At 36.4% G+C, this 21,223-nt stretch overlaps 1 protein-coding gene across 2 annotated transcripts in view; it reads right to left on the bottom strand.

The window, feature by feature from the left end:
• Window positions 1-13,253, bottom strand: part of LOC144358049 (popeye domain-containing protein 1-like) — a 110,617-nt gene extending 97,364 nt beyond the window's left edge. Inside the window, exon 1 of one of the 2 annotated variants that reach the window (XM_085498485.1) lies at window positions 13,165-13,253. The gene's annotated coding sequence lies outside the window, so the exon portion shown is untranslated. Of the gene's footprint in view, window positions 1-12,574; window positions 12,710-13,164 lie in introns of those variants that run through there. The other variant, XM_085498487.1, reaches the window with a different exon arrangement.
• Window positions 13,254-21,223: the final 7,970 nt, after the last annotated feature.

The raw sequence follows: 21,223 nt of genomic DNA, 5'->3' as shown, positions 1-21,223 counted from the left end.
AACACCGTGCAAATACACCATTTCGAACATAACCAGCGGCAACAATCATTGAACACCGTGCAAATACACCATTTCGAACATAAACAACAGCAACAATCATTGAACACAGTGCAAATACACCATTTGGAACATAAACAGCAGCAACAATCATTGAACACAGTGCAAATACACCATTTCGAACATAAACAGCAGCAACAATCATTGAACATAGTGCAACTACACCATTTCGAACATAAACAGCAGCAACAATCATTGAACACAGTGCAAATACACCATTTCGAACATAACCAGCAGCAACAATCATTGAACACAGTGCAAATACACCATTTCGAACATAACCAACAGCAACAATCATTGAACACAGTGCAAATACACCATTTCGACCATAACCAGCAGCAACAATCATTGAACACAGTGCAAATACCCCATTTCGAACATAAACAGCAGCAACAATCATTGAACACAGTGCAAATACACCATTTAGAACATAACCAGCAGCAACAATCATTGAACACAGTGCAAATACACCATTTCGAACATAACCAGCAGCAACAATCATTGAACACAGTGCAAATACACCATTTCGAACATAACCAGCAGCAACAATCATTCAACACAGTGCAAATACACCATTTCGAACATAACCAGCAGCAACAATCATTGAACACAGTGCAAATACACCATTTCGAACATAAACAGCAGCAACAATCATTGAACACAGTGCAAATACACCATTTCGAACAAAAACAGCAGCAACAATCATTGAACACAGTGCAAATACACAATTTCGAATATAACCAGCAGCAACAATCATTGAACACAGTGCAAATACACCATTTCGAACATAAACAGCAGCAACAATCATTGAACACAGTGCAAATACACCATTTCGAACATAACCAGCAGCAACAATCATTGAACACAGTGCAAATACACCATTTCGAACATAAACAGCAGCAACAATCATTGAACACAATGCAAATACACCATTTCGAACATAAACAGCAGCAACAATCATTGAACACAGTGCAAATACACCATTTCGAACATAAACAGCAGCAACAATCATTGAACACAGTGCAAATACATCATTTTGAACATAAACAGCAGCAACAATCATTGAACACAGTGCAAATACACCGTTTCGAACATAAACAGCAGCAACAATCATTGAACACAGCGCTATTATATTATTTTCAACATAACAACAGCAACTATCATTGAACACAGTGCAAATACGCCATTTCGAACATAAACAGCAGCAACAATCATTGAACACAGTGCAAATACACCATTTTGAACATAAACAGCAGCAACAATCATTGAACACAGTGCAAATACACCGTTTCGAACATAAACAGCAGCAACAATCATTGAACACAGCGCTATTATATTATTTTCAACATAACAACAGCAACAATCATTGAACACAGTGCAAATACATCATTTCTAACATAAACAGCAGCAACAATCATTGAACACAGTGCAAATACACCATTTCGAACATAAACAGCAGCAACAATCATTGAACACAGTGCAAATACACCGTTTCGAACATAAACAGCAGCAACAATCATTGAACACAGCGCTATTATATTATTTTCAACATAACAACAGCAACAAACATTGAACACAGTGCAAATACACCATTTCGAACATAAACAGCAGCATCAATCATTGAACACAGTGCAAATACATCATTTCGGACATAACCAGCAGCAACAATCATTGAACACAGTGCAAATACACCATTTCGAACATAACCAGCAGCAACAATCATTGAACACAGTGCAAATACACCATTTCGAACATAAACAGCAGCAACAATCATTGAACACAGTGCAAATACACCATTTCGAACATAAACAGCAGCAACAATCATTGAACACAGTGCAAATACACCATTTCGAACATAAACAGCAGCAACAATCATTGAACACAGTGCAAATACACCATTTCGAACATAACCAGCAGCAACAATCATTGAACACAGTGCAAATACACCATTTCGAACATAAACAGCAGCAACAATCATTGAACACAGTGCAAATACACCATTTCGAACATAAACAGCAGCAACAATCATTGAACACAGTGCAAATACACCATTTCGAACATAAACAGCAGCAACAATCATTGAACACAGTGCAAATACACCATTTCGAACATAAACAGCAGCAACAATCATTGAACACAGTGCAAATACACCATTTCGAACATAAACAGCAGCAACAATCATTGAACACAGTGCAAATACACCATTTCGAACATAAACAGCAGCAACAATCATTGAACACAGTGCAAATACACCATTTCGAACATAACCAGCAGCAACAATCATTGAACACAGTGGAAGTACACCATTTCGAACATAACCAGCAGCAACAATCATTGAACACAGTGGAAATACACCATTTCGAACATAACCAGCAGCATCAATCATTGAGCACAGTGCAAATACACCATTTCGAACATAAACAGCAGCAACAATCATTGAACACAGTGCAAATACACCATTTCGAACATAAACAGCAGCAACAATCATTGAACACAGTGCGAATACACCATTTCGAACATAAATAGCAGCAACAATCATTGAACACAGTGTAAATACACTATTTCGAACATAAACAGCAGCAACAATCATTGAACACAGTGCAAATACACCATTTCGAACATAACCAGCAGCAACAATCATTGAACACAGTGCAAATACACCATTTCGAACATAACCAGCAGCAACAATCATTGAATACAGTGCAAATACACCATTTCGAACATAACCAGCAGCAAAAATCATTGAACGCAGTGCAAATACACCATTTCGAACATAAACAGCAGCAACAATCATTGAACACAGTGCAAATACACCATTTCGAACATAAACAGCAGCAACAATCATTGAACGCAGTGCAAATACACCATTTCGAACATAAACAGCAGCAACAATCATTGAACACAGTGCAAATACACCATTTCGAACATAAACAGCAGCAACAATCATTGAACACAGTGCAAATACACCATTTCGAACTTAAACAGCAGCAACAATCATTGAACACAGTGCAAATACACCATTTCGAACATAAACAGCAGCAACAATCATTGAACACAGTGCAAATACACCATTTCGAACATAACCAGCAGCAACAATCATTGAACACAGTGCAAATACACCATTTCGAACATAAACAGCAGCAACAATCATTGAACACAATGCAAATACACCATTTCGAACATAAACAGCAGCAACAATCATTGAACACAGTGCAAATACACCATTTCGAACATAAACAGCAGCAACAATCATTGAACACAGTGCAAATACATCATTTTGAACATAAACAGCAGCAACAATCATTGAACACAGTGCAAATACACCGTTTCGAACATAAACAGCAGCAACAATCATTGAACACAGCGCTATTATATTATTTTCAACATAACAACAGCAACTATCATTGAACACAGTGCAAATACGCCATTTCGAACATAAACAGCAGCAACAATCATTGAACACAGTGCAAATACACCATTTTGAACATAAACAGCAGCAACAATCATTGAACACAGTGCAAATACACCGTTTCGAACATAAACAGCAGCAACAATCATTGAACACAGCGCTATTATATTATTTTCAACATAACAACAGCAACAATCATTGAACACAGTGCAAATACATCATTTCTAACATAAACAGCAGCAACAATCATTGAACACAGTGCAAATACACCATTTCGAACATAAACAGCAGCAACAATCATTGAACACAGTGCAAATACACCGTTTCGAACATAAACAGCAGCAACAATCATTGAACACAGCGCTATTATATTATTTTCAACATAACAACAGCAACAAACATTGAACACAGTGCAAATACACCATTTCGAACATAAACAGCAGCAACAATCATTGAACACAGTGCAAATACACCATTTCGAACATAACCAGCAGCAACAATCATTGAACACAGTGCAAATACACCATTTCGAACATAAACAGCAGCAACAATCATTGAACACAGTGCAAATACACCATTTCGAACATAAACAGCAGCAACAATCATTGAACACAGTGCAAATACACCATTTCGAACATAAACAGCAGCAACAATCATTGAACACAGTGCAAATACACCGTTTCGAACATAAACAGCAGCAACAATCATTGAACACAGCGCTATTATATTATTTTCAACATAACAACAGCAACAAACATTGAACACAGTGCAAATACACCATTTCGAACATAAACAGCAGCAACAATCATTGAACACAGTGCAAATACACCATTTCGAACATAAACAGCAGCAACAATCATTGAACACAGTGCAAATACACCATTTCGAACATAAACAGCAGCAACAATCATTGAACACAGTGCAAATACACCATTTCGAACATAAACAGCAGCAACAATCATTGAACACAGTGCAAATACACCATTTCGAACATAACCAGCAGCAACAATCATTGAACACAGTGCAAATACACCATTTCGAACATAAACAGCAGCAACAATCATTGAACACAGTGCAAATACACCATTTCGAACATAAACAGCAGCAACAATCATTGAACACAGTGCAAATACACCATTTCGAACATAAACAGCAGCAACAATCATTGAACACAGTGCAAATACACCATTTCGAACATAAACAGCAGCAACAATCATTGAACACAGTGCAAATACACCATTTCGAACATAAACAGCAGCAACAATCATTGAACACAGTGCAAATACACCATTTCGAACATAAACAGCAGCAACAATCATTGAACACAGTGCAAATACACCATTTCGAACATAACCAGCAGCAACAATCATTGAACACAGTGGAAGTACACCATTTCGAACATAACCAGCAGCAACAATCATTGAACACAGTGGAAATACACCATTTCGAACATAACCAGCAGCATCAATCATTGAGCACAGTGCAAATACACCATTTCGAACATAAACAGCAGCAACAATCATTGAACACAGTGCAAATACACCATTTCGAACATAAACAGCAGCAACAATCATTGAACACAGTGCGAATACACCATTTCGAACATAAATAGCAGCAACAATCATTGAACACAGTGTAAATACACTATTTCGAACATAAACAGCAGCAACAATCATTGAACACAGTGCAAATACACCATTTCGAACATAACCAGCAGCAACAATCATTGAACACAGTGCAAATACACCATTTCGAACATAACCAGCAGCAACAATCATTGAATACAGTGCAAATACACCATTTCGAACATAACCAGCAGCAAAAATCATTGAACGCAGTGCAAATACACCATTTCGAACATAAACAGCAGCAACAATCATTGAACACAGTGCAAATACACCATTTCGAACATAAACAGCAGCAACAATCATTGAACGCAGTGCAAATACACCATTTCGAACATAAACAGCAGCAACAATCATTGAACACAGTGCAAATACACCATTTCGAACATAAACAGCAGCAACAATCATTGAACACAGTGCAAATACACCATTTCGAACATAAACAGCAGCAACAATCATTGAACACAGTGCAAATACACCATTTCGAACATAAACAGCAGCAACAATCATTGAACACAATGCAAATACACCATTTCGAACATAAACAGCAGCAACAATCATTGAACACAGTGCAAATACACCATTTCGAACATAAACAGCAGCAACAATCATTGAACACAGTGCAAATACATCATTTTGAACATAAACAGCAGCAAAAATCATTGAACGCAGTGCAAATACACCATTTCGAACATAAACAGCAGCAACAATCATTGAACACAGTGCAAATACACCATTTCGAACATAAACAGCAGCAACAATCATTGAACGCAGTGCAAATACACCATTTCGAACATAAACAGCAGCAACAATCATTGAACACAGTGCAAATACACCATTTCGAACATAAACAGCAGCAACAATCATTGAACACAGTGCAAATACACCATTTCGAACATAAACAGCAGCAACAATCATTGAACACAGTGCAAATACACCATTTCGAACATAACCAGCAGCAACAATCATTGAACACAGTGCAAATACACCATTTCGAACATAAACAGCAGCAACAATCATTGAACACAGTGCAAATATACCATTTCGAACATAACCAGCAGCAACAATCATTGAACACAGTGCAAATACACCATTTCGAACATAAACAGCAGCAACAATCATTGAACACAGTGCAAATACACCATTTCGAACATAACCAGCAGCAACAATCATTGAACACAGTGGAAGTACACCATTTCGAACATAACCAGCAGCAACAATCATTGAACACAGTGGAAGTACACCATTTCGAACATAACCAGCAGCAACAATCATTGAACACAGTGGAAATACACCATTTCGAACATAACCAGCAGCATCAATCATTGAACACAGTGCAAATACACCATTTCGAACATAAACAGCAGCAACAATCATTGAACACAGTGCAAATACACCATTTCGAACATAAACAGCAGCAACAATCATTGAACACAGTGCGAATACACCATTTCGAACATAAACAGCAGCAACAATCATTGAACACAGTGCAAATACACCATTTCGAACATAAACAGCAGCAACAATCATTGAACACAGTGCAAATACACCATTTCGAACATAACCAGCAGCAACAATCATTGAACACAGTGCAAATACACCATTTCGAACATAACCAGCAGCAACAATCATTGAACACAGTGCAAATACACCATTTCGAACATAACCAGCAGCAACAATCATTGAATGCAGTGCAAATACACCATTTCGAACATAAACAGCAGCAACAATCATTGAACGCAGTGCAAATACACCATTTCGAACATAAACAGCAGCAACAATCATTGAACACAGTGCAAATACACCATTTCGAACATAAACAGCAGCAACAATCATTGAACACAGTGCAAATACACCATTTCGAACATAAACAGCAGCAACAATCATTGAACACAGTGCAAATACACCATTTCGAACATAAACAGCAGCAACAATCATTGAACACAGTGCAAATACACCATTTCGAACATAAACAGCAGCAACAATCATTGAACACAGTGCAAATACACCATTTCGAACATAACCAGCAGCAACAATCATTAAACACAGTGCAAATACACCATTTCGAACATAAACAGCAGCAACAATCATTGAACACAGTGCAAATACACCATTTCGAACATAACCAGCAGCAACAATCATTGAACACAGTGCAAATACACCATTTCGAACATAACCAGCAGCAACAATCATTGAACACAGTGCAAATACACCATTTCGAACATAACCAGCAGCAACAATCATTGAACACAGTGCAAATACACCATTTCGAACATAAACAGCAGCAACAATCATTGAACACAGTGCAAATACACCATTTCGAACATAAACAGCAGCAACAATCATTGAACACAGTGCGAATACACCATTTCGAACATAAACAGCAGCAACAATCATTGAACACAATGCAAATACACCATTTCGAACATAAACAGCAGCAACAATCATTGAACACAGTGCAAATACACCATTTCGAACATAACCAGCAGCAACAATCATTGAACACAGTGCAAATACACCATTTCGAACATAACCAGCAGCAACAATCATTGAACACAGTGCAAATACACCATTTCGAACATAACCAGCAGCAACAATCATTGAACACAGTTTAAATACACCATTTCGAACATAAACAGCAGCAACAATCATTGAACACAGTGCAAATACACCATTTCGAACATAAACAGCAGCAACAATCATTGAACACAGTGCAAATACACCATTTCGAACATAAACAGCAGCAACAATCATTGAACACAGTGCGAATACACCATTTCGAACATAAACAGCAGCAACAATCATTGAACACAGTGCAAATACACCATTTCGAACATAAACAGCAGCAACAATCATTGAACACAGTGCAAATACACCATTTCGAACATAACCAGCAGCAACAATCATTGAACACAGTGCAAATACACCATTTCGAACATAACCAGCAGCAACAATCATTGAACACAGTGCAAATACACCATTTCGAACATAACCAGCAGCAACAATCATTGAACACAGTTTAAATACACCATTTCGAACATAAACAGCAGCAACAATCATTGAACACAGTGCAAATACACCATTTCGAACATACACAGCAGCAACAATTATTGAACACAGTGCAAATACACCATTTCGAACATAAACAGCAGCAACAATCATTGAACACAGTGCAAATACACCATTTCGAACATAAACAGCAGCAACAATCATTGAACACAGTGCAAATACACCATTTCGAACATAAACAGCAGCAACAATCATTGAACACAGTGCAAATACACCATTTCGAACATAAACAGCAGCAACAATCATTGAACACAGTGCAAATACACCATTTCGAACATAAACAGCAGCAACAATCATTGAACACAGTGCAAATACACCATTTCAAACATAAACAGCAGCAACAATCATTGAACACAGTGCAATTACACCATTTCGAACATAAACAGCAGCAACAATCATTAAACACAGTGGAAATACACCATTTCGAACATAACCAGCAGCAACAATCATTGAACACAGTTTAAATACACCATTTCGAACATAAACAGCAGCAACAATCATTGAACACAGTGCAAATACACCATTTCGAACATAAACAGCAGCAACAATCATTGAACACAGTGCAAATACACCATTTCGAACATAAACAGCAGCAACAATCATTGAACACAGTGCGAATACACCATTTCGAACATAAACAGCAGCAACAATCATTGAACACAGTGCAAATACACCATTTCGAACATAAACAGCAGCAACAATCATTGAACACAGTGCAAATACACCATTTCGAACATAACCAGCAGCAACAATCATTGAACACAGTGCAAATACACCATTTCGAACATAACCAGCAGCAACAATCATTGAACACAGTGCAAATACACCATTTCGAACATAACCAGCAGCAACAATCATTGAACACAGTTTAAATACACCATTTCGAACATAAACAGCAGCAACAATCATTGAACACAGTGCAAATACACCATTTCGAACATACACAGCAGCAACAATCATTGAACACAGTGCAAATACACCATTTCGAACATAAACAGCAGCAACAATCATTGAACACAGTGCAAATACACCATTTCGAACATAAACAGCAGCAACAATCATTGAACACAGTGCAAATACACCATTTCGAACATAAACAGCAGCAACAATCATTGAACACAGTGCAAATACACCATTTCGAACATAAACAGCAGCAACAATCATTGAACACAGTGCAAATACACCATTTCGAACATAAACAGCAGCAACAATCATTGAACACAGTGCAAATACACCATTTCAAACATAAACAGCAGCAACAATCATTGAACACAGTGCAATTACACCATTTCGAACATAAACAGCAGCAACAATCATTAAACACAGTGGAAATACACCATTTCGAACATAACCAGCAGCAACAATCATTAAACACAGTGCAAATACACCATTTCGAACATAAACAGCAGCAACAATCATTGAACACAGTGCAAATACACCATTTCGAACATAACCAGCAGCAACAATCATTGAACACAGTGCAAATACACCATTTCGAACATAACCAGCAGCAACAATCATTGAACACAGTGCAAATACACCATTTCGAACATAACCAGCAGCAACAATCATTGAACACAGCGCTATTATATTATTTTCAACATAACAACAGCAACAATCACCGACCACAGTGAAGTATTAACTCTTTTCGAACAGTAACTGAGTGAAACCATCACTACTCGAACAGATAAATTTTAAAATCGCCATTTAAAAAAAATTAAACACAGTTACCTGCTTTGGATAGATGAAAATGATAGAAACACTACAAATGATTCTAATTTGAAAAATGAATTTTCGAGACTGACTGTCATACACGTATGGAATTCAGCTGCTTCTAACATGGAATACTGTAAATGTGTTCTCAAGATGGTCTATTCAAAAGCACGAGTTTGTATAAATACAGCTTTGACCTATGTACCTATATGAGTAGCTAATACTACGGCGGTGCCTTTAGGCTTTGCTGTTCGTTGCTTTCTAAATGGATTTAGCCTCGTCTTCTGTGTTTGTAAATGAGCGTCATATTGAATGTCCTTGCTGAATAATGAGTAAAGTGATCTGAATGTCATACGTGGCCATCACAAATGTCCCCATTGTTCTCGTATTGACTTCTACGTTACTTTTTAAAAATGATGTGCCAGATTTATCGTAGTGACTCGGGGATATCATGAAATAGTGCTTTAAAGTAGAACGATACTCAGAAAGTAGTGTAATTTTTTAAATTGTCATATGTCATGTTAGAAGAATGAAGAAAATTAAATAAATATATGGAGGTCGTCATATCCGATTCCGAGAAAGTTTATATACATATACGTTGTGTACTCTTAGTATTATTTATTCGACATATTGAACAACATAAGTTATTACCTTAAAGCAGCAATCACTGTGGTTTTGAAAATGTTGTTTGTTTTGTGTAAATATAACCGCATAAAGATGACTAAGTCCTACCAAAGTCCTATTGTTTTAGACCCAATTGCATAGGTAAAGTGACCATATACAAGACTAGTGTCACATGAAATGCGATGTGAAAACTAAGGATCGAGTAGTCGACATTTCGTTGAAATCGGGCACGGGATAGGAACCATAGAAAATTGTGTCTCACGACGCACATTATGGGAAATGACACATAAAATCTTCAGCAAGAGGCCGCCAGAGAGAAGCGACGTATTTGACATTTCGTCAGGGCCTCTGGCCATCTCTTGCACCGTAATTACTGAGGCTCGCTTGACAAAACTGGATTTCAAAAGGTGGCGCCCTCTGGAGACGTGGGTGCATCACCGCGTCCATCTGTGATTTAATGTACAACGTAGGTATATAGCGTGGGTATATATATATATATATATAGCGTATATGGTATGCTTTCAGTGTCCGCATCTCGGCACATATTTACAGTGATGATACTGAACAAGTTTTATTGTAAATACAAATCAGAAAAAAAGATCTATAGCTATTGCTGCTTTAATATGATTAATTATCGTCTACAAATATTACAGTTATACAATGTACTTACTAAAATATGCGCACATGTCAAAAATGCACGTAAACAGTATTTACCTTATGGTTGGACGCAAGTATACACATTGATGAACTAAAAGTTCTTGAGAATTTTTTTTTCTATTAAAACAATTATTTTTTGTTTTTTCAAATAGTGCTGAACCTTACCTTGCCGGCCATTTTGAACCGAAATTTAGACATTTCTGCGGACTTTCTTATAACCATCCACAGAAAATTCTGGGAATTCTTGTGTCAAACCATTAAATGATGTTCACTGACCGAGAAATTCATCTACTAATATCTGACAGTGTACGTTTCCGTTATGTTATATATATGATATTTGTTACAAGATATCTCAAGTATTCATTTGAAGTCACTAATTAATTAATTATAGTTAATTATAAAATGATCCATTAAATCATAGACATTTATCTCGTTTATTATTACGTATTTATTACTCTCGTCACACCATCCCTGTTAAAATGTACCTAACGTAAATTTCACTAAAAAAAAAGTTAAAATGTAATTTGAGAGGTATAACATGTCATTATGGTCCGGATATCAGGTAACAAATTACAATCATGCGGCAATAATGTGGTAAATTAAAAAGCTTAAAATCACGTCATCCCCGATAATGTCATCTACGGAGGCGCCTTACCCTAATTTCATAATGTAATAAACACTTCGTTAAACTTATCAAGAGCAAAGTTCTAAATATAACCACGGCATACGAATATTGCGGTGATGACGTATACTCAGCATGGAACTCACTCTCCATTTAGGGTTTGTCGACTTTAAATTATCATCACCATTTCTCGTTACCATGGCTTCGCCATTTCGTGTAACATAAAATGCCCCTAAGCTTCCGCCATTCAATCAAATGGCCACGTACATATCGAATGATATATAGGCATATAGTGTTGTTCTTAAAAACTGTGGTACTGATTTTATAAGATATATTGATGTTGATTTTAACAACGAGTATTCATATAACTATGGGAACAGAATTTATTTCATGTTTTTGGGGAAAAAGCATTGCCATAGATTCAAAATGCCCAGTAAATCACATATTAGGGTATTTTTATTTATTTATTATTATCAAAATGCGAATTGTTTAGTTCAAGATAGGCGGCGTTTATATCAAAACAGTCGTTGGGGGTGGCAATGTTCAAAATTACACTGGTTCGGAATTGTTAGATTGGCAATTAATGCATGTAATTATTATAGCTTTGTTAATTTTGAAACAACTTGGACAAATGTTGGGGTATTTACATGTTAAACTCAACAATTTGCTCGCGTGTAATGACTTTTTGAAGACGTACGTGGGTGGCAACACGAACGGTAGTTTTTCAGAAATATATATCAATACCATTAACCATATTTAAATTTTAAAATGACAATGAGAAAATATGGAAGTACATACATAGTGTCGAATGTGTTCAAACATACAAGCAAGCCGATGGCATGGCATATAACTGATGGTGGCGAATTTTAGTTAGATTCAGGCATGTGACTTCGATAGACAGTTTTCTTAGTAACTCAATCAGTTCACATTCACCGTTGTATCCATCCACTAAGAAGATATGTGTTTACAGAATCTGATTGGGATCAATACGCCCAGACTCCCGTAGTTCAGTAATGTAATCAATATGCAGTATGCCCTTCCGTATTTGTAGCGTATTTGAGATACTTAAGATAGACGAACTCGATTGTGTTTAACATGTATTTCATCGTGTATTGAAACATCAACACAATTAAATCATGTTATGAAAGTGATATAGGGCGTATTTACCGTCAAATAATACATATTACTTATATTTGGTGATCAGTGCAAAAACATAGTGATGCATTGTCATTCATTATTGTCGTAACGCGCAAGTTTATTTTGCCAGAACACTAAGTGGGAATCGATGACTTATTCATCACGTAGTTTTAATTTTTCGTAAAAATGATGCTGATACTAGTTTACATTGTATTCGTATTCACTCTATCCCATAATATGATGGTACTCACCTTGATATCTGAAGAGATTAACGTCCATCCATGTTCTACTTCGCTTATACGTTTACAGTCTGTAGTTGCGGTCTTCTATATAATTTCTCACCCCTGACCTTTCAGTGACGACGTCACTGTCTAGCGTTGTTTCTCTCGTTTGTGAGAACGACTTCTCTTTTTTATGATATTTAGTCGTGGAATAGATCTTTTTTTTGTTATTGCTTGTTATATTAAAGAAAATACGAGGAGAAGGACAATAATACAAATATCAATAACTGGAAATATTCTTTTATTATGAAGAAATTTGATCAGAAATAAGGAAAAAATCACAACTGTTATTGACAACTACGCTGTGATCGATGACATGCCAAAAGACGTAGTCTCCTATTTTCCACGCTGGAAATCAATCTTGGAAAAAAATATTGATTTGAAATAAATATATACACGTTTGTATAAATGTTTGAATGATTTGAAGCTGAGTTTTGTCTTAATATTGGCCAATGGTCATGAATCCGTAACCAATTGCGGCTATTGCATAAAGATCGAGAATAATTGAAAAAAAAAATATCGCATAACGTACCCTTTATTTTTAGCGTTTAGTAAAACCTGTTTACTCCTTCTGGAGTTGTCTCTCCTAATTAGAATATTGCAAATAATCAGCTTTTAATCAGCTTTTTACATTATACGAATATGAAGACCATCGTCGATAATGATGTGCTCTAAGGTGGGCCTATGGGTGACCAATCATGGCCATGTATTTGTTGTCAATATAATCAATATTACATATATCACAAACACATCCTTTAGAGTCTTAGGCCCTTTCAGAATTCTTTCTGTGCCCTCGGCGACGGACCAAGTCTCAACCCGAGGACGTTATAACATATATGAGGTTAAATTATATGTTACTGTATCGACTTCACTATCAATGATATCGTCTCTGTCTGCTCCTATCCTAAGCATGGCATATTGCATGTCCCAGAATTCATTTTGGCTGAGCCCCGGTGCCCTACACGTCCTTTTCGAACGCATATCTTGCTTCCGCGCTGACGTGCGGAAGTGAACAGATTTTCACAAAGAACGACACGAGGGCACAGAAACCATGCTGAAATGGACCTAAGACTCAGCATGATAAAGAAAGTACAGTACAATATTAAGCGCGGAATGACATTATGACATTATATTTCTCGAATAATAAAAGTGAAATCTCACAGTAAACGAAAAAAAAATATTATGATCGTAATCTTATCATGTAGTTATGTTGGAAACGAAGATGAAGATATGTTACAAGAACTATGCTAATTGAAAGAAATATGGAGACGAGCGAAAGTAAATGCACGCCGAGTGCATCAAATCCAATTTATCTAATGGAAAATGTATTACATGGTAATTGAATAAGAGAGTAATTCACTGAATTGTCAGTAAAGTATAATCGCAAAACACATATATTTTCTTAGCCTGTCAAGAAATATATAACCAATTTTAACATCAGTCTTATCGTATCCTTATTTGCAAAATGGCAAATGCCATTACTGCCGGCCAACATTTAGCCAAAACATGCATTATAATAGCAGTTTCTCATCATAGTGACATTTTTCATCGGCTTAGAGCGCACAACAATTCCCACGCATTGATTGGTAATAATTGGAAAAAGGACATACATGTTCATTAGTATGATCTCAACAAACCTATTTGCATCAATTCCTATTCCAATCTACAGTGTTGATTTATTTGTTAGAATAGCTGTTGTCTAATTGCCGATAAATAATATTTGTGTTCCAAATTGTAATATTGTGTATGAAATGAGCGTATGTTTTGTTCACACTTACAAAGCAGTTGCGGGAGAATGAAAGTCGGCATGATTGGCAAACACGATAATAGTCCTAATTAAATGCTAACATTTTCACAGCATGAAAACGATCTCAATAATGGATTTGTTTGTCTTAATCACGGTGTGTCGTTTTTTTGGAAGAGAAGCGAAGTAACAGCTAATGGGATCAGCTAATTATAATGACTGTACAGATCATATTCAGTGATAAGTGATACATACTCTAGCTAGAGTCGTCAATATGTTTTGATCTATTACGATTTCCGTATGTAAATATACATGTACATACAATTGAGCGGAAATCCGTCGTCACACTCATACACAGTATATGATGTTATAATACGTGTTGTACACTGAGTGACTTTCATTAATGAAAAGCTATATATGGCTACATACTTCGATCGTCAGATCTACAAATTCAACATACATAGAATTTTACAGAATCAAAAAAAGGTGTCGATTGGGGGCCAGAAAAATGTTCGGGGGGTGTCGCCCCTCCAAAATCAAGCTGAAACTTTTTGTGTCAGCAAAATGTGCCCCTTAAAATGCAGTAATTAGCGTTTCAGGGGCTCTAGATTTAAAAATGTTTAAGGGGAAGCATGCCTCCGGACCCCCTAGTTAGGTCGAGCCTTCGGCGCAAAATTGGTGAGCAGAATTCGGCCCCATGCAACATTTCGTGCCGCCGCCTCTAAAATAGGACTCTTCCGATCAAAAAAAAATACGTTCTAGAAATCAGGTGACGTTTCTAAAGATTAGACCCATCGATATTAATTGTTAATTATTTCAAATGTCATTTTAGTGGATTTACTTGCAGTCGTTGGATTTTAGAGTTATGATGTTAAATTTGACACCACTATGTTCAAAATAATATATCATTAGCTTTGAAAATTTACGCAGAACGCACACCGAGTTACTATGGTGACGACGCGTACAACTTAGCAAAACCGTTTTTACGAAGGCACGCTTCGTCGTCGACGTGATGGGATAATGAACGTTATTGAAACACACTTACTGTTCAGATCATTCATTAATTGTGATCTGGTATTGCACATTGCCTTGTCATAATTCGAAACCATGTTCCAATACAAATCTGAATACAATAATTTAGAATATTAATTAACTAATTACCTCGACTTTGTTGATACAATCGTCTGGTCATTATCACTGGCCTGTATTTCGACGTGTGTACAGTCAGTTGAGTGTGTTTGAACTGGCATTACCGCTTTGTAGATATGCAAAGTTTCATTCTCTGCTCATTAAATACATGTGTAGGAAAAATTAACTGTTGAATCTGGTTGAAGATACTACACTGAAGGTAGTTTTCATCGTGGATGTGTCTAAGTCACAAGACCCTTTTGTACATTAGCGGGAAGTGTGAACTTTTTCTATAGTATAATGTATATCTATTGTTAAGCCAAAACAGTGTTATTTGAACCCATTTTATCTTCTCATATCTGCAAAGTGGGAATGTAATTTTAGTGCCTCTAAAACAGATGTTGCATAATACAATACTAATAAAGACTGTCGGATCTAGTAATTTGAACGACTCTAAAAGTTTATGTAACGGATACAGGGCTGGCTTCATTAAATATTAACTCGCAGCTCAGCAATGTAACGGATACGGACTACAGCATACGCCATCCATGTAATTGGATTGGCCAAACTAAGTGTGTGTTTTCACGCAAGAAGGTGTGAAGAATCTACTTCTCTGGTGATTTTACTGTTAGACTCATCCGAATTAATGGAACACACTCTTTAACAAAATAGATTGAGCAGCTGCCTGATACTCACATTTAATGAAATAATATGAGTGACTACAAGGAATAGTTGTTAAATAAAACACTATGTAGGACTCTCGCCTGGTGGGCGTATTTTTAGATAAGGAATTAGCCATTTAAATTCATGAGGGGGATTTTTGAAAATATATACTAGTTTGTATTCCAATTCTGAGCTGAAGGAGATGATAGAAACATATTATGAGACGAAAACAAGTCACAGTCATGCGTAGTAAGTCTCACCGCTCGTGACACCGACATAAAAAGGTAGACGCACAAATTTTGCTTGCCCACGGTTAAAACGTGGTAAATTTGCATCCCCGCTTTGTATAATCTGTAGAAAATCCTCCCTCTTACTCCTGGAAGCATCATAAGAACTTTGGAATTGTACGCTTCATGACTTCATCTTATTGGACAGGATCTTGGAATCGAATTTAGATAAAGTAATAAAGTAATCTGAAGTCACTGTGATTATCACAATTAAAATTGTGTTTGATTTACGACCTTCAGTGCCAGCTTAAGTACTCCAATATTTCATGATTTATGGCCAAACTAACTCATTTTATCACTTGTTATGGTGATCACAATTACTAATGGGAAGTGTACTGCATATAATACAAAGTGGTAATGCAACTTTGACAATATTGTTTTCCAAACCTACACTACTAAAAATAACGGAGTTAAAACTACGCGATGCTATGTAGTTGGGGCTATGGGTGGGTGGGGCTATGGAGCGAGAATAAGATAAACAGTGAACAGTCTTAATGTGACAAGTTATTCACAAATCACAACTTTGTAGGATTTTATTTCTTACTGACGTTCTGTCTATAAGGGGGTTAAAAACGGCACTTTGTAAGTTGTCGCATCATGCGTATTTTGTATGTATTTAAATCTACTGATGTATTAAATTATTGTTATTATTAGTGAAATTTAGAAGTAGGACTTGCAAACACGTTTCAGTAATCAAGACATTCTGTCGTCTTCAATCTATATATATGTGATATAACCCAAATGTAGTATTCACACTACTTAGTAAATAACACAACTTACGATCTTGATCTCGGAAGCTGATGTTTTTGATTATGATTATTCATTTTTTATTATGATTTAAATGTAATTGAGCCATATATCTAGAATTTTAGAACATCAATTCATAATGGTATCACTATAGTTTTGAAATAAACAACTAAACAATTTCCACCTTGAATAATTAGAAATGTTCCAAAGTAAAGTCATACTTAGATAAACTCAATAGAAAGAGTACAATGCAAACCCAGGTGGTGATCTCATGAATCTACAACGCTTATTAAATATTTTATCAAATTATTCCCAAAAGTGGAAATGAAAAATTAACATAACAGAAAATATGGGTTTAGAAAGACTAACAGGAAAAATGTTTTTCCCAGAGCCAAAATTTAGAAGTTGCTCTCAGCTACAATTACCTTGGAATTGTTTTTTTTTCAAGTACGGGCAAATGGTACCAGACTCAGGCAACCAAAGGGAATAAAGCACTGTTTTCCGTCAATCAAATCATGGCACGTGTTGGCAATCTTGAAGTGAGGTCTGCGTTCTCTATTTACGAAATTTGCGGTTTCCACAATGGCGATGACATAGAAGCAATCCAAAATAAGTTGTGTCGTTCGGTTCTTAAAGTGTATCCAAACCCAAATTCTGCTATTCGTTGTGAATTGGGCGCCACATCCCACGCTCCTGTAGACTGGTACGAATTGTCAAATATTGGCTTCATCTTTTAGACATGCCCACATATCGTCTACCTTATCAGTGCTATATGTTTGAGAAATCGAAGGCTAATAATGTCCGTTTATGCTGGGCATGGAACGTGAAACAATTATTTTTTTCGTATGGCTTTGGTCATGTTTGGCATATCCAAGGTGTTAACAATATTGATAATCGTACTGCAATATTAAAACAAAGATCTTGGGATATTGACATTCAAGAGTGGCATACTAAAATAAAAACTAAACCTAAAATTTGGGTCAAGAAAAATACCTAAATATTGTTGACAATAGATCAATCAGAACTTGTATTTGTAAATTTCGTATCGCTGCACACAATTTGCCCATTGAAACTGATAGACCATTACATAATGAAAGGGCTGACATAATGTGTGTTTGTTGTCAAGTTGAGGATGAATTTCACTTTGTTTTGTTTGTTTTGCCCATTCTCCAATGACTTGAAAATAAAATATAACCCAGAGAAATGTCTTATTTTCCCCACAATAGTCAAATTTATTTAATGGACACCACTAATGTGACTGTTGTTAGAAACCTTGCCAATTTTTTTTATATGCAACTAAGAAACGTAATTCAACAAGATAGATTTTAGTATTATTGTAATGTAAGTTTCTGTTTATTTGTTTTCTGTGTTGTTGTCCTAGTTACCATGTACATTGTAGCACAAGCAGTTATTAAGCGTTCTGTAATACATTTACATATTGTACTTGTACTTATAGGCCGGTGGCCTCTGTATCTTGAATAAATACATTACATTACATATTGAGAATGCTCCCTGTCATTGACCATTGTGTCCCTGGTATCTCTGATTCTGGCTTATGTTACAGGTAGGAGCTACATCAATTGAGGCCCTCCAAATGGCAAGCTGCTAAACGGTGGGCCAAACACATTCGGTCCCATCCAATCACAATATTCCAGGTTAGCACACTCCTGTTTAGCGGAAATCTTAACTTTATAGATAAATTCTTAAAAATGGAATTCTTAAAAATGGAATCAACCTATCAACTATATAGGATAGTAGCCTCAAAGAAGTAAGAATATTATCATCTCATTTTCTGACTATTTATGCAATACCATGCTGTCTCCTATTGTAAAACTAAACACCTCTTGGTCCATAAGCTGAACTATTTTATGTAAATTTTACCACCCTCTGGCTTGTCACTGGTAATGCTGTAGTGATTTTACATACTCTCCAATGGCTAAATAGCCTTGTTCGAAACATGGGGGGGGGGGGGTATAGGTACTGTGATGTAGAATCCATTGACTACCTTTCATAACTCTCTCCGTACTCTTGAAGGTCTTGACAATATGTAACTGACCCTATACGCTGTTCAGCATTCCCGTCAAAAACAGTCAATTTAACATACCTCATCCGTGTCTATATTTGTTTTTCCCAGTCTTGCTTACTTTATTGTCACTCTGTAGTCCTTACCTCTAAACGAGCTTCTTCAACATGTGACTTATCCCCACAAGAATACTCACAGTTTCCTTACTGGTAACAAAATTTAAATTATTCACTGAGAACACGGTCGAGTTAGTCTAAGCCACGCCCAACTATCACCTCCCTATTATACTCATAATCCGAGTCATAAGTTGCAACATCACTCCCATTGCGCTCCTGTTGATATGTCAGTTTAGCTGCAGTACACAGTAGCTGACTCTCTCGTTACACTCCAATACCTGCACAGTTAAAATGGCTCGACGAGTCGTTCTTGTTAGTTCGAGCACGCTCTCTTCTCCAAGTATTTAAAGTGCTAGAACATATACTTGCGTTTTTTTCTCCGGCCTACCAGAGGGTTAGCCTATTGAGTTTACCAAATGCTCATATTGGATATTGGATATAATGGTATATTGATCGGGTAAATCGAGTGGAACTAAAGTGTTCATACTCTCACGTGGTGTGGACAATTTGCCTTGGCGTGTAAAGGCCAAGAAATACACTGAACCTTCGCAAAAAATTATAAGCGGGAATTCAGAGTCAATATCTTCCATGACCAACTGAACAATTTAAGAAATAAAATGAATATATATTGTTATTGTGAATGTGTGCGTTTGTTTGGTGTTTGTTTTTGAGGCATAGTTTAGAATAGAAGGGGCTCGTTCACTCAGTTTTGCAAATAAACTTCCTTGGTATTTCCAACAAATCACTGAAACGTTGTTCGTGTCACGTGCTGTTTATACATAAGTTTTATTCCTAATTATAATCGCAAACTCCATGGTTTTCTATTTTTGATCATAAACGGCACACCTTATCAACTCATCCCCAAAATGAATAGGTGATGTTCCGTTCATTTCGAGATCTAGTGTATTGCATGAAACGTATTGTACAAACGTCTGTCGCAAAGATCAAACGATTTGATTTTAAATTTAAATTTCTTATTTTATAGCTCAATGTCGAAATGTTGATCTTTAAAGAAGGGAATATTGCGTTGAGATACCCTTACTCAATTATAACAAACCATTATCAAGCGTGGAAATACCCCAAAATACTATCGCGTTACTAGAATCACACGCTTGATTATTGTACGCCCTGTATTTGTGATCGATTTCACGCATGACGCGAGATCTCGCAGTGATCGAAAAATGGCCCATTCACACCACCCATCTTTGTTTATGTTTAGTGTGGACTCGAAGCTTTTGGTTTGCCATATATAAATTTATTGTGCGAATTTACCATAAGTAACAACCTTCTACGAAGTGAATTGAAGTCGAATTTACAAAAT

Source organism: Saccoglossus kowalevskii, chromosome 4 (genome assembly GCF_978046115.1).
Source record: "Saccoglossus kowalevskii chromosome 4, keSacKowa6.1, whole genome shotgun sequence".
In the NCBI taxonomy this organism is placed as follows: Eukaryota; Metazoa; Hemichordata; class Enteropneusta; family Harrimaniidae; genus Saccoglossus; species Saccoglossus kowalevskii.
This window is presented reverse-complemented; position numbering and strand designations above follow the sequence as displayed.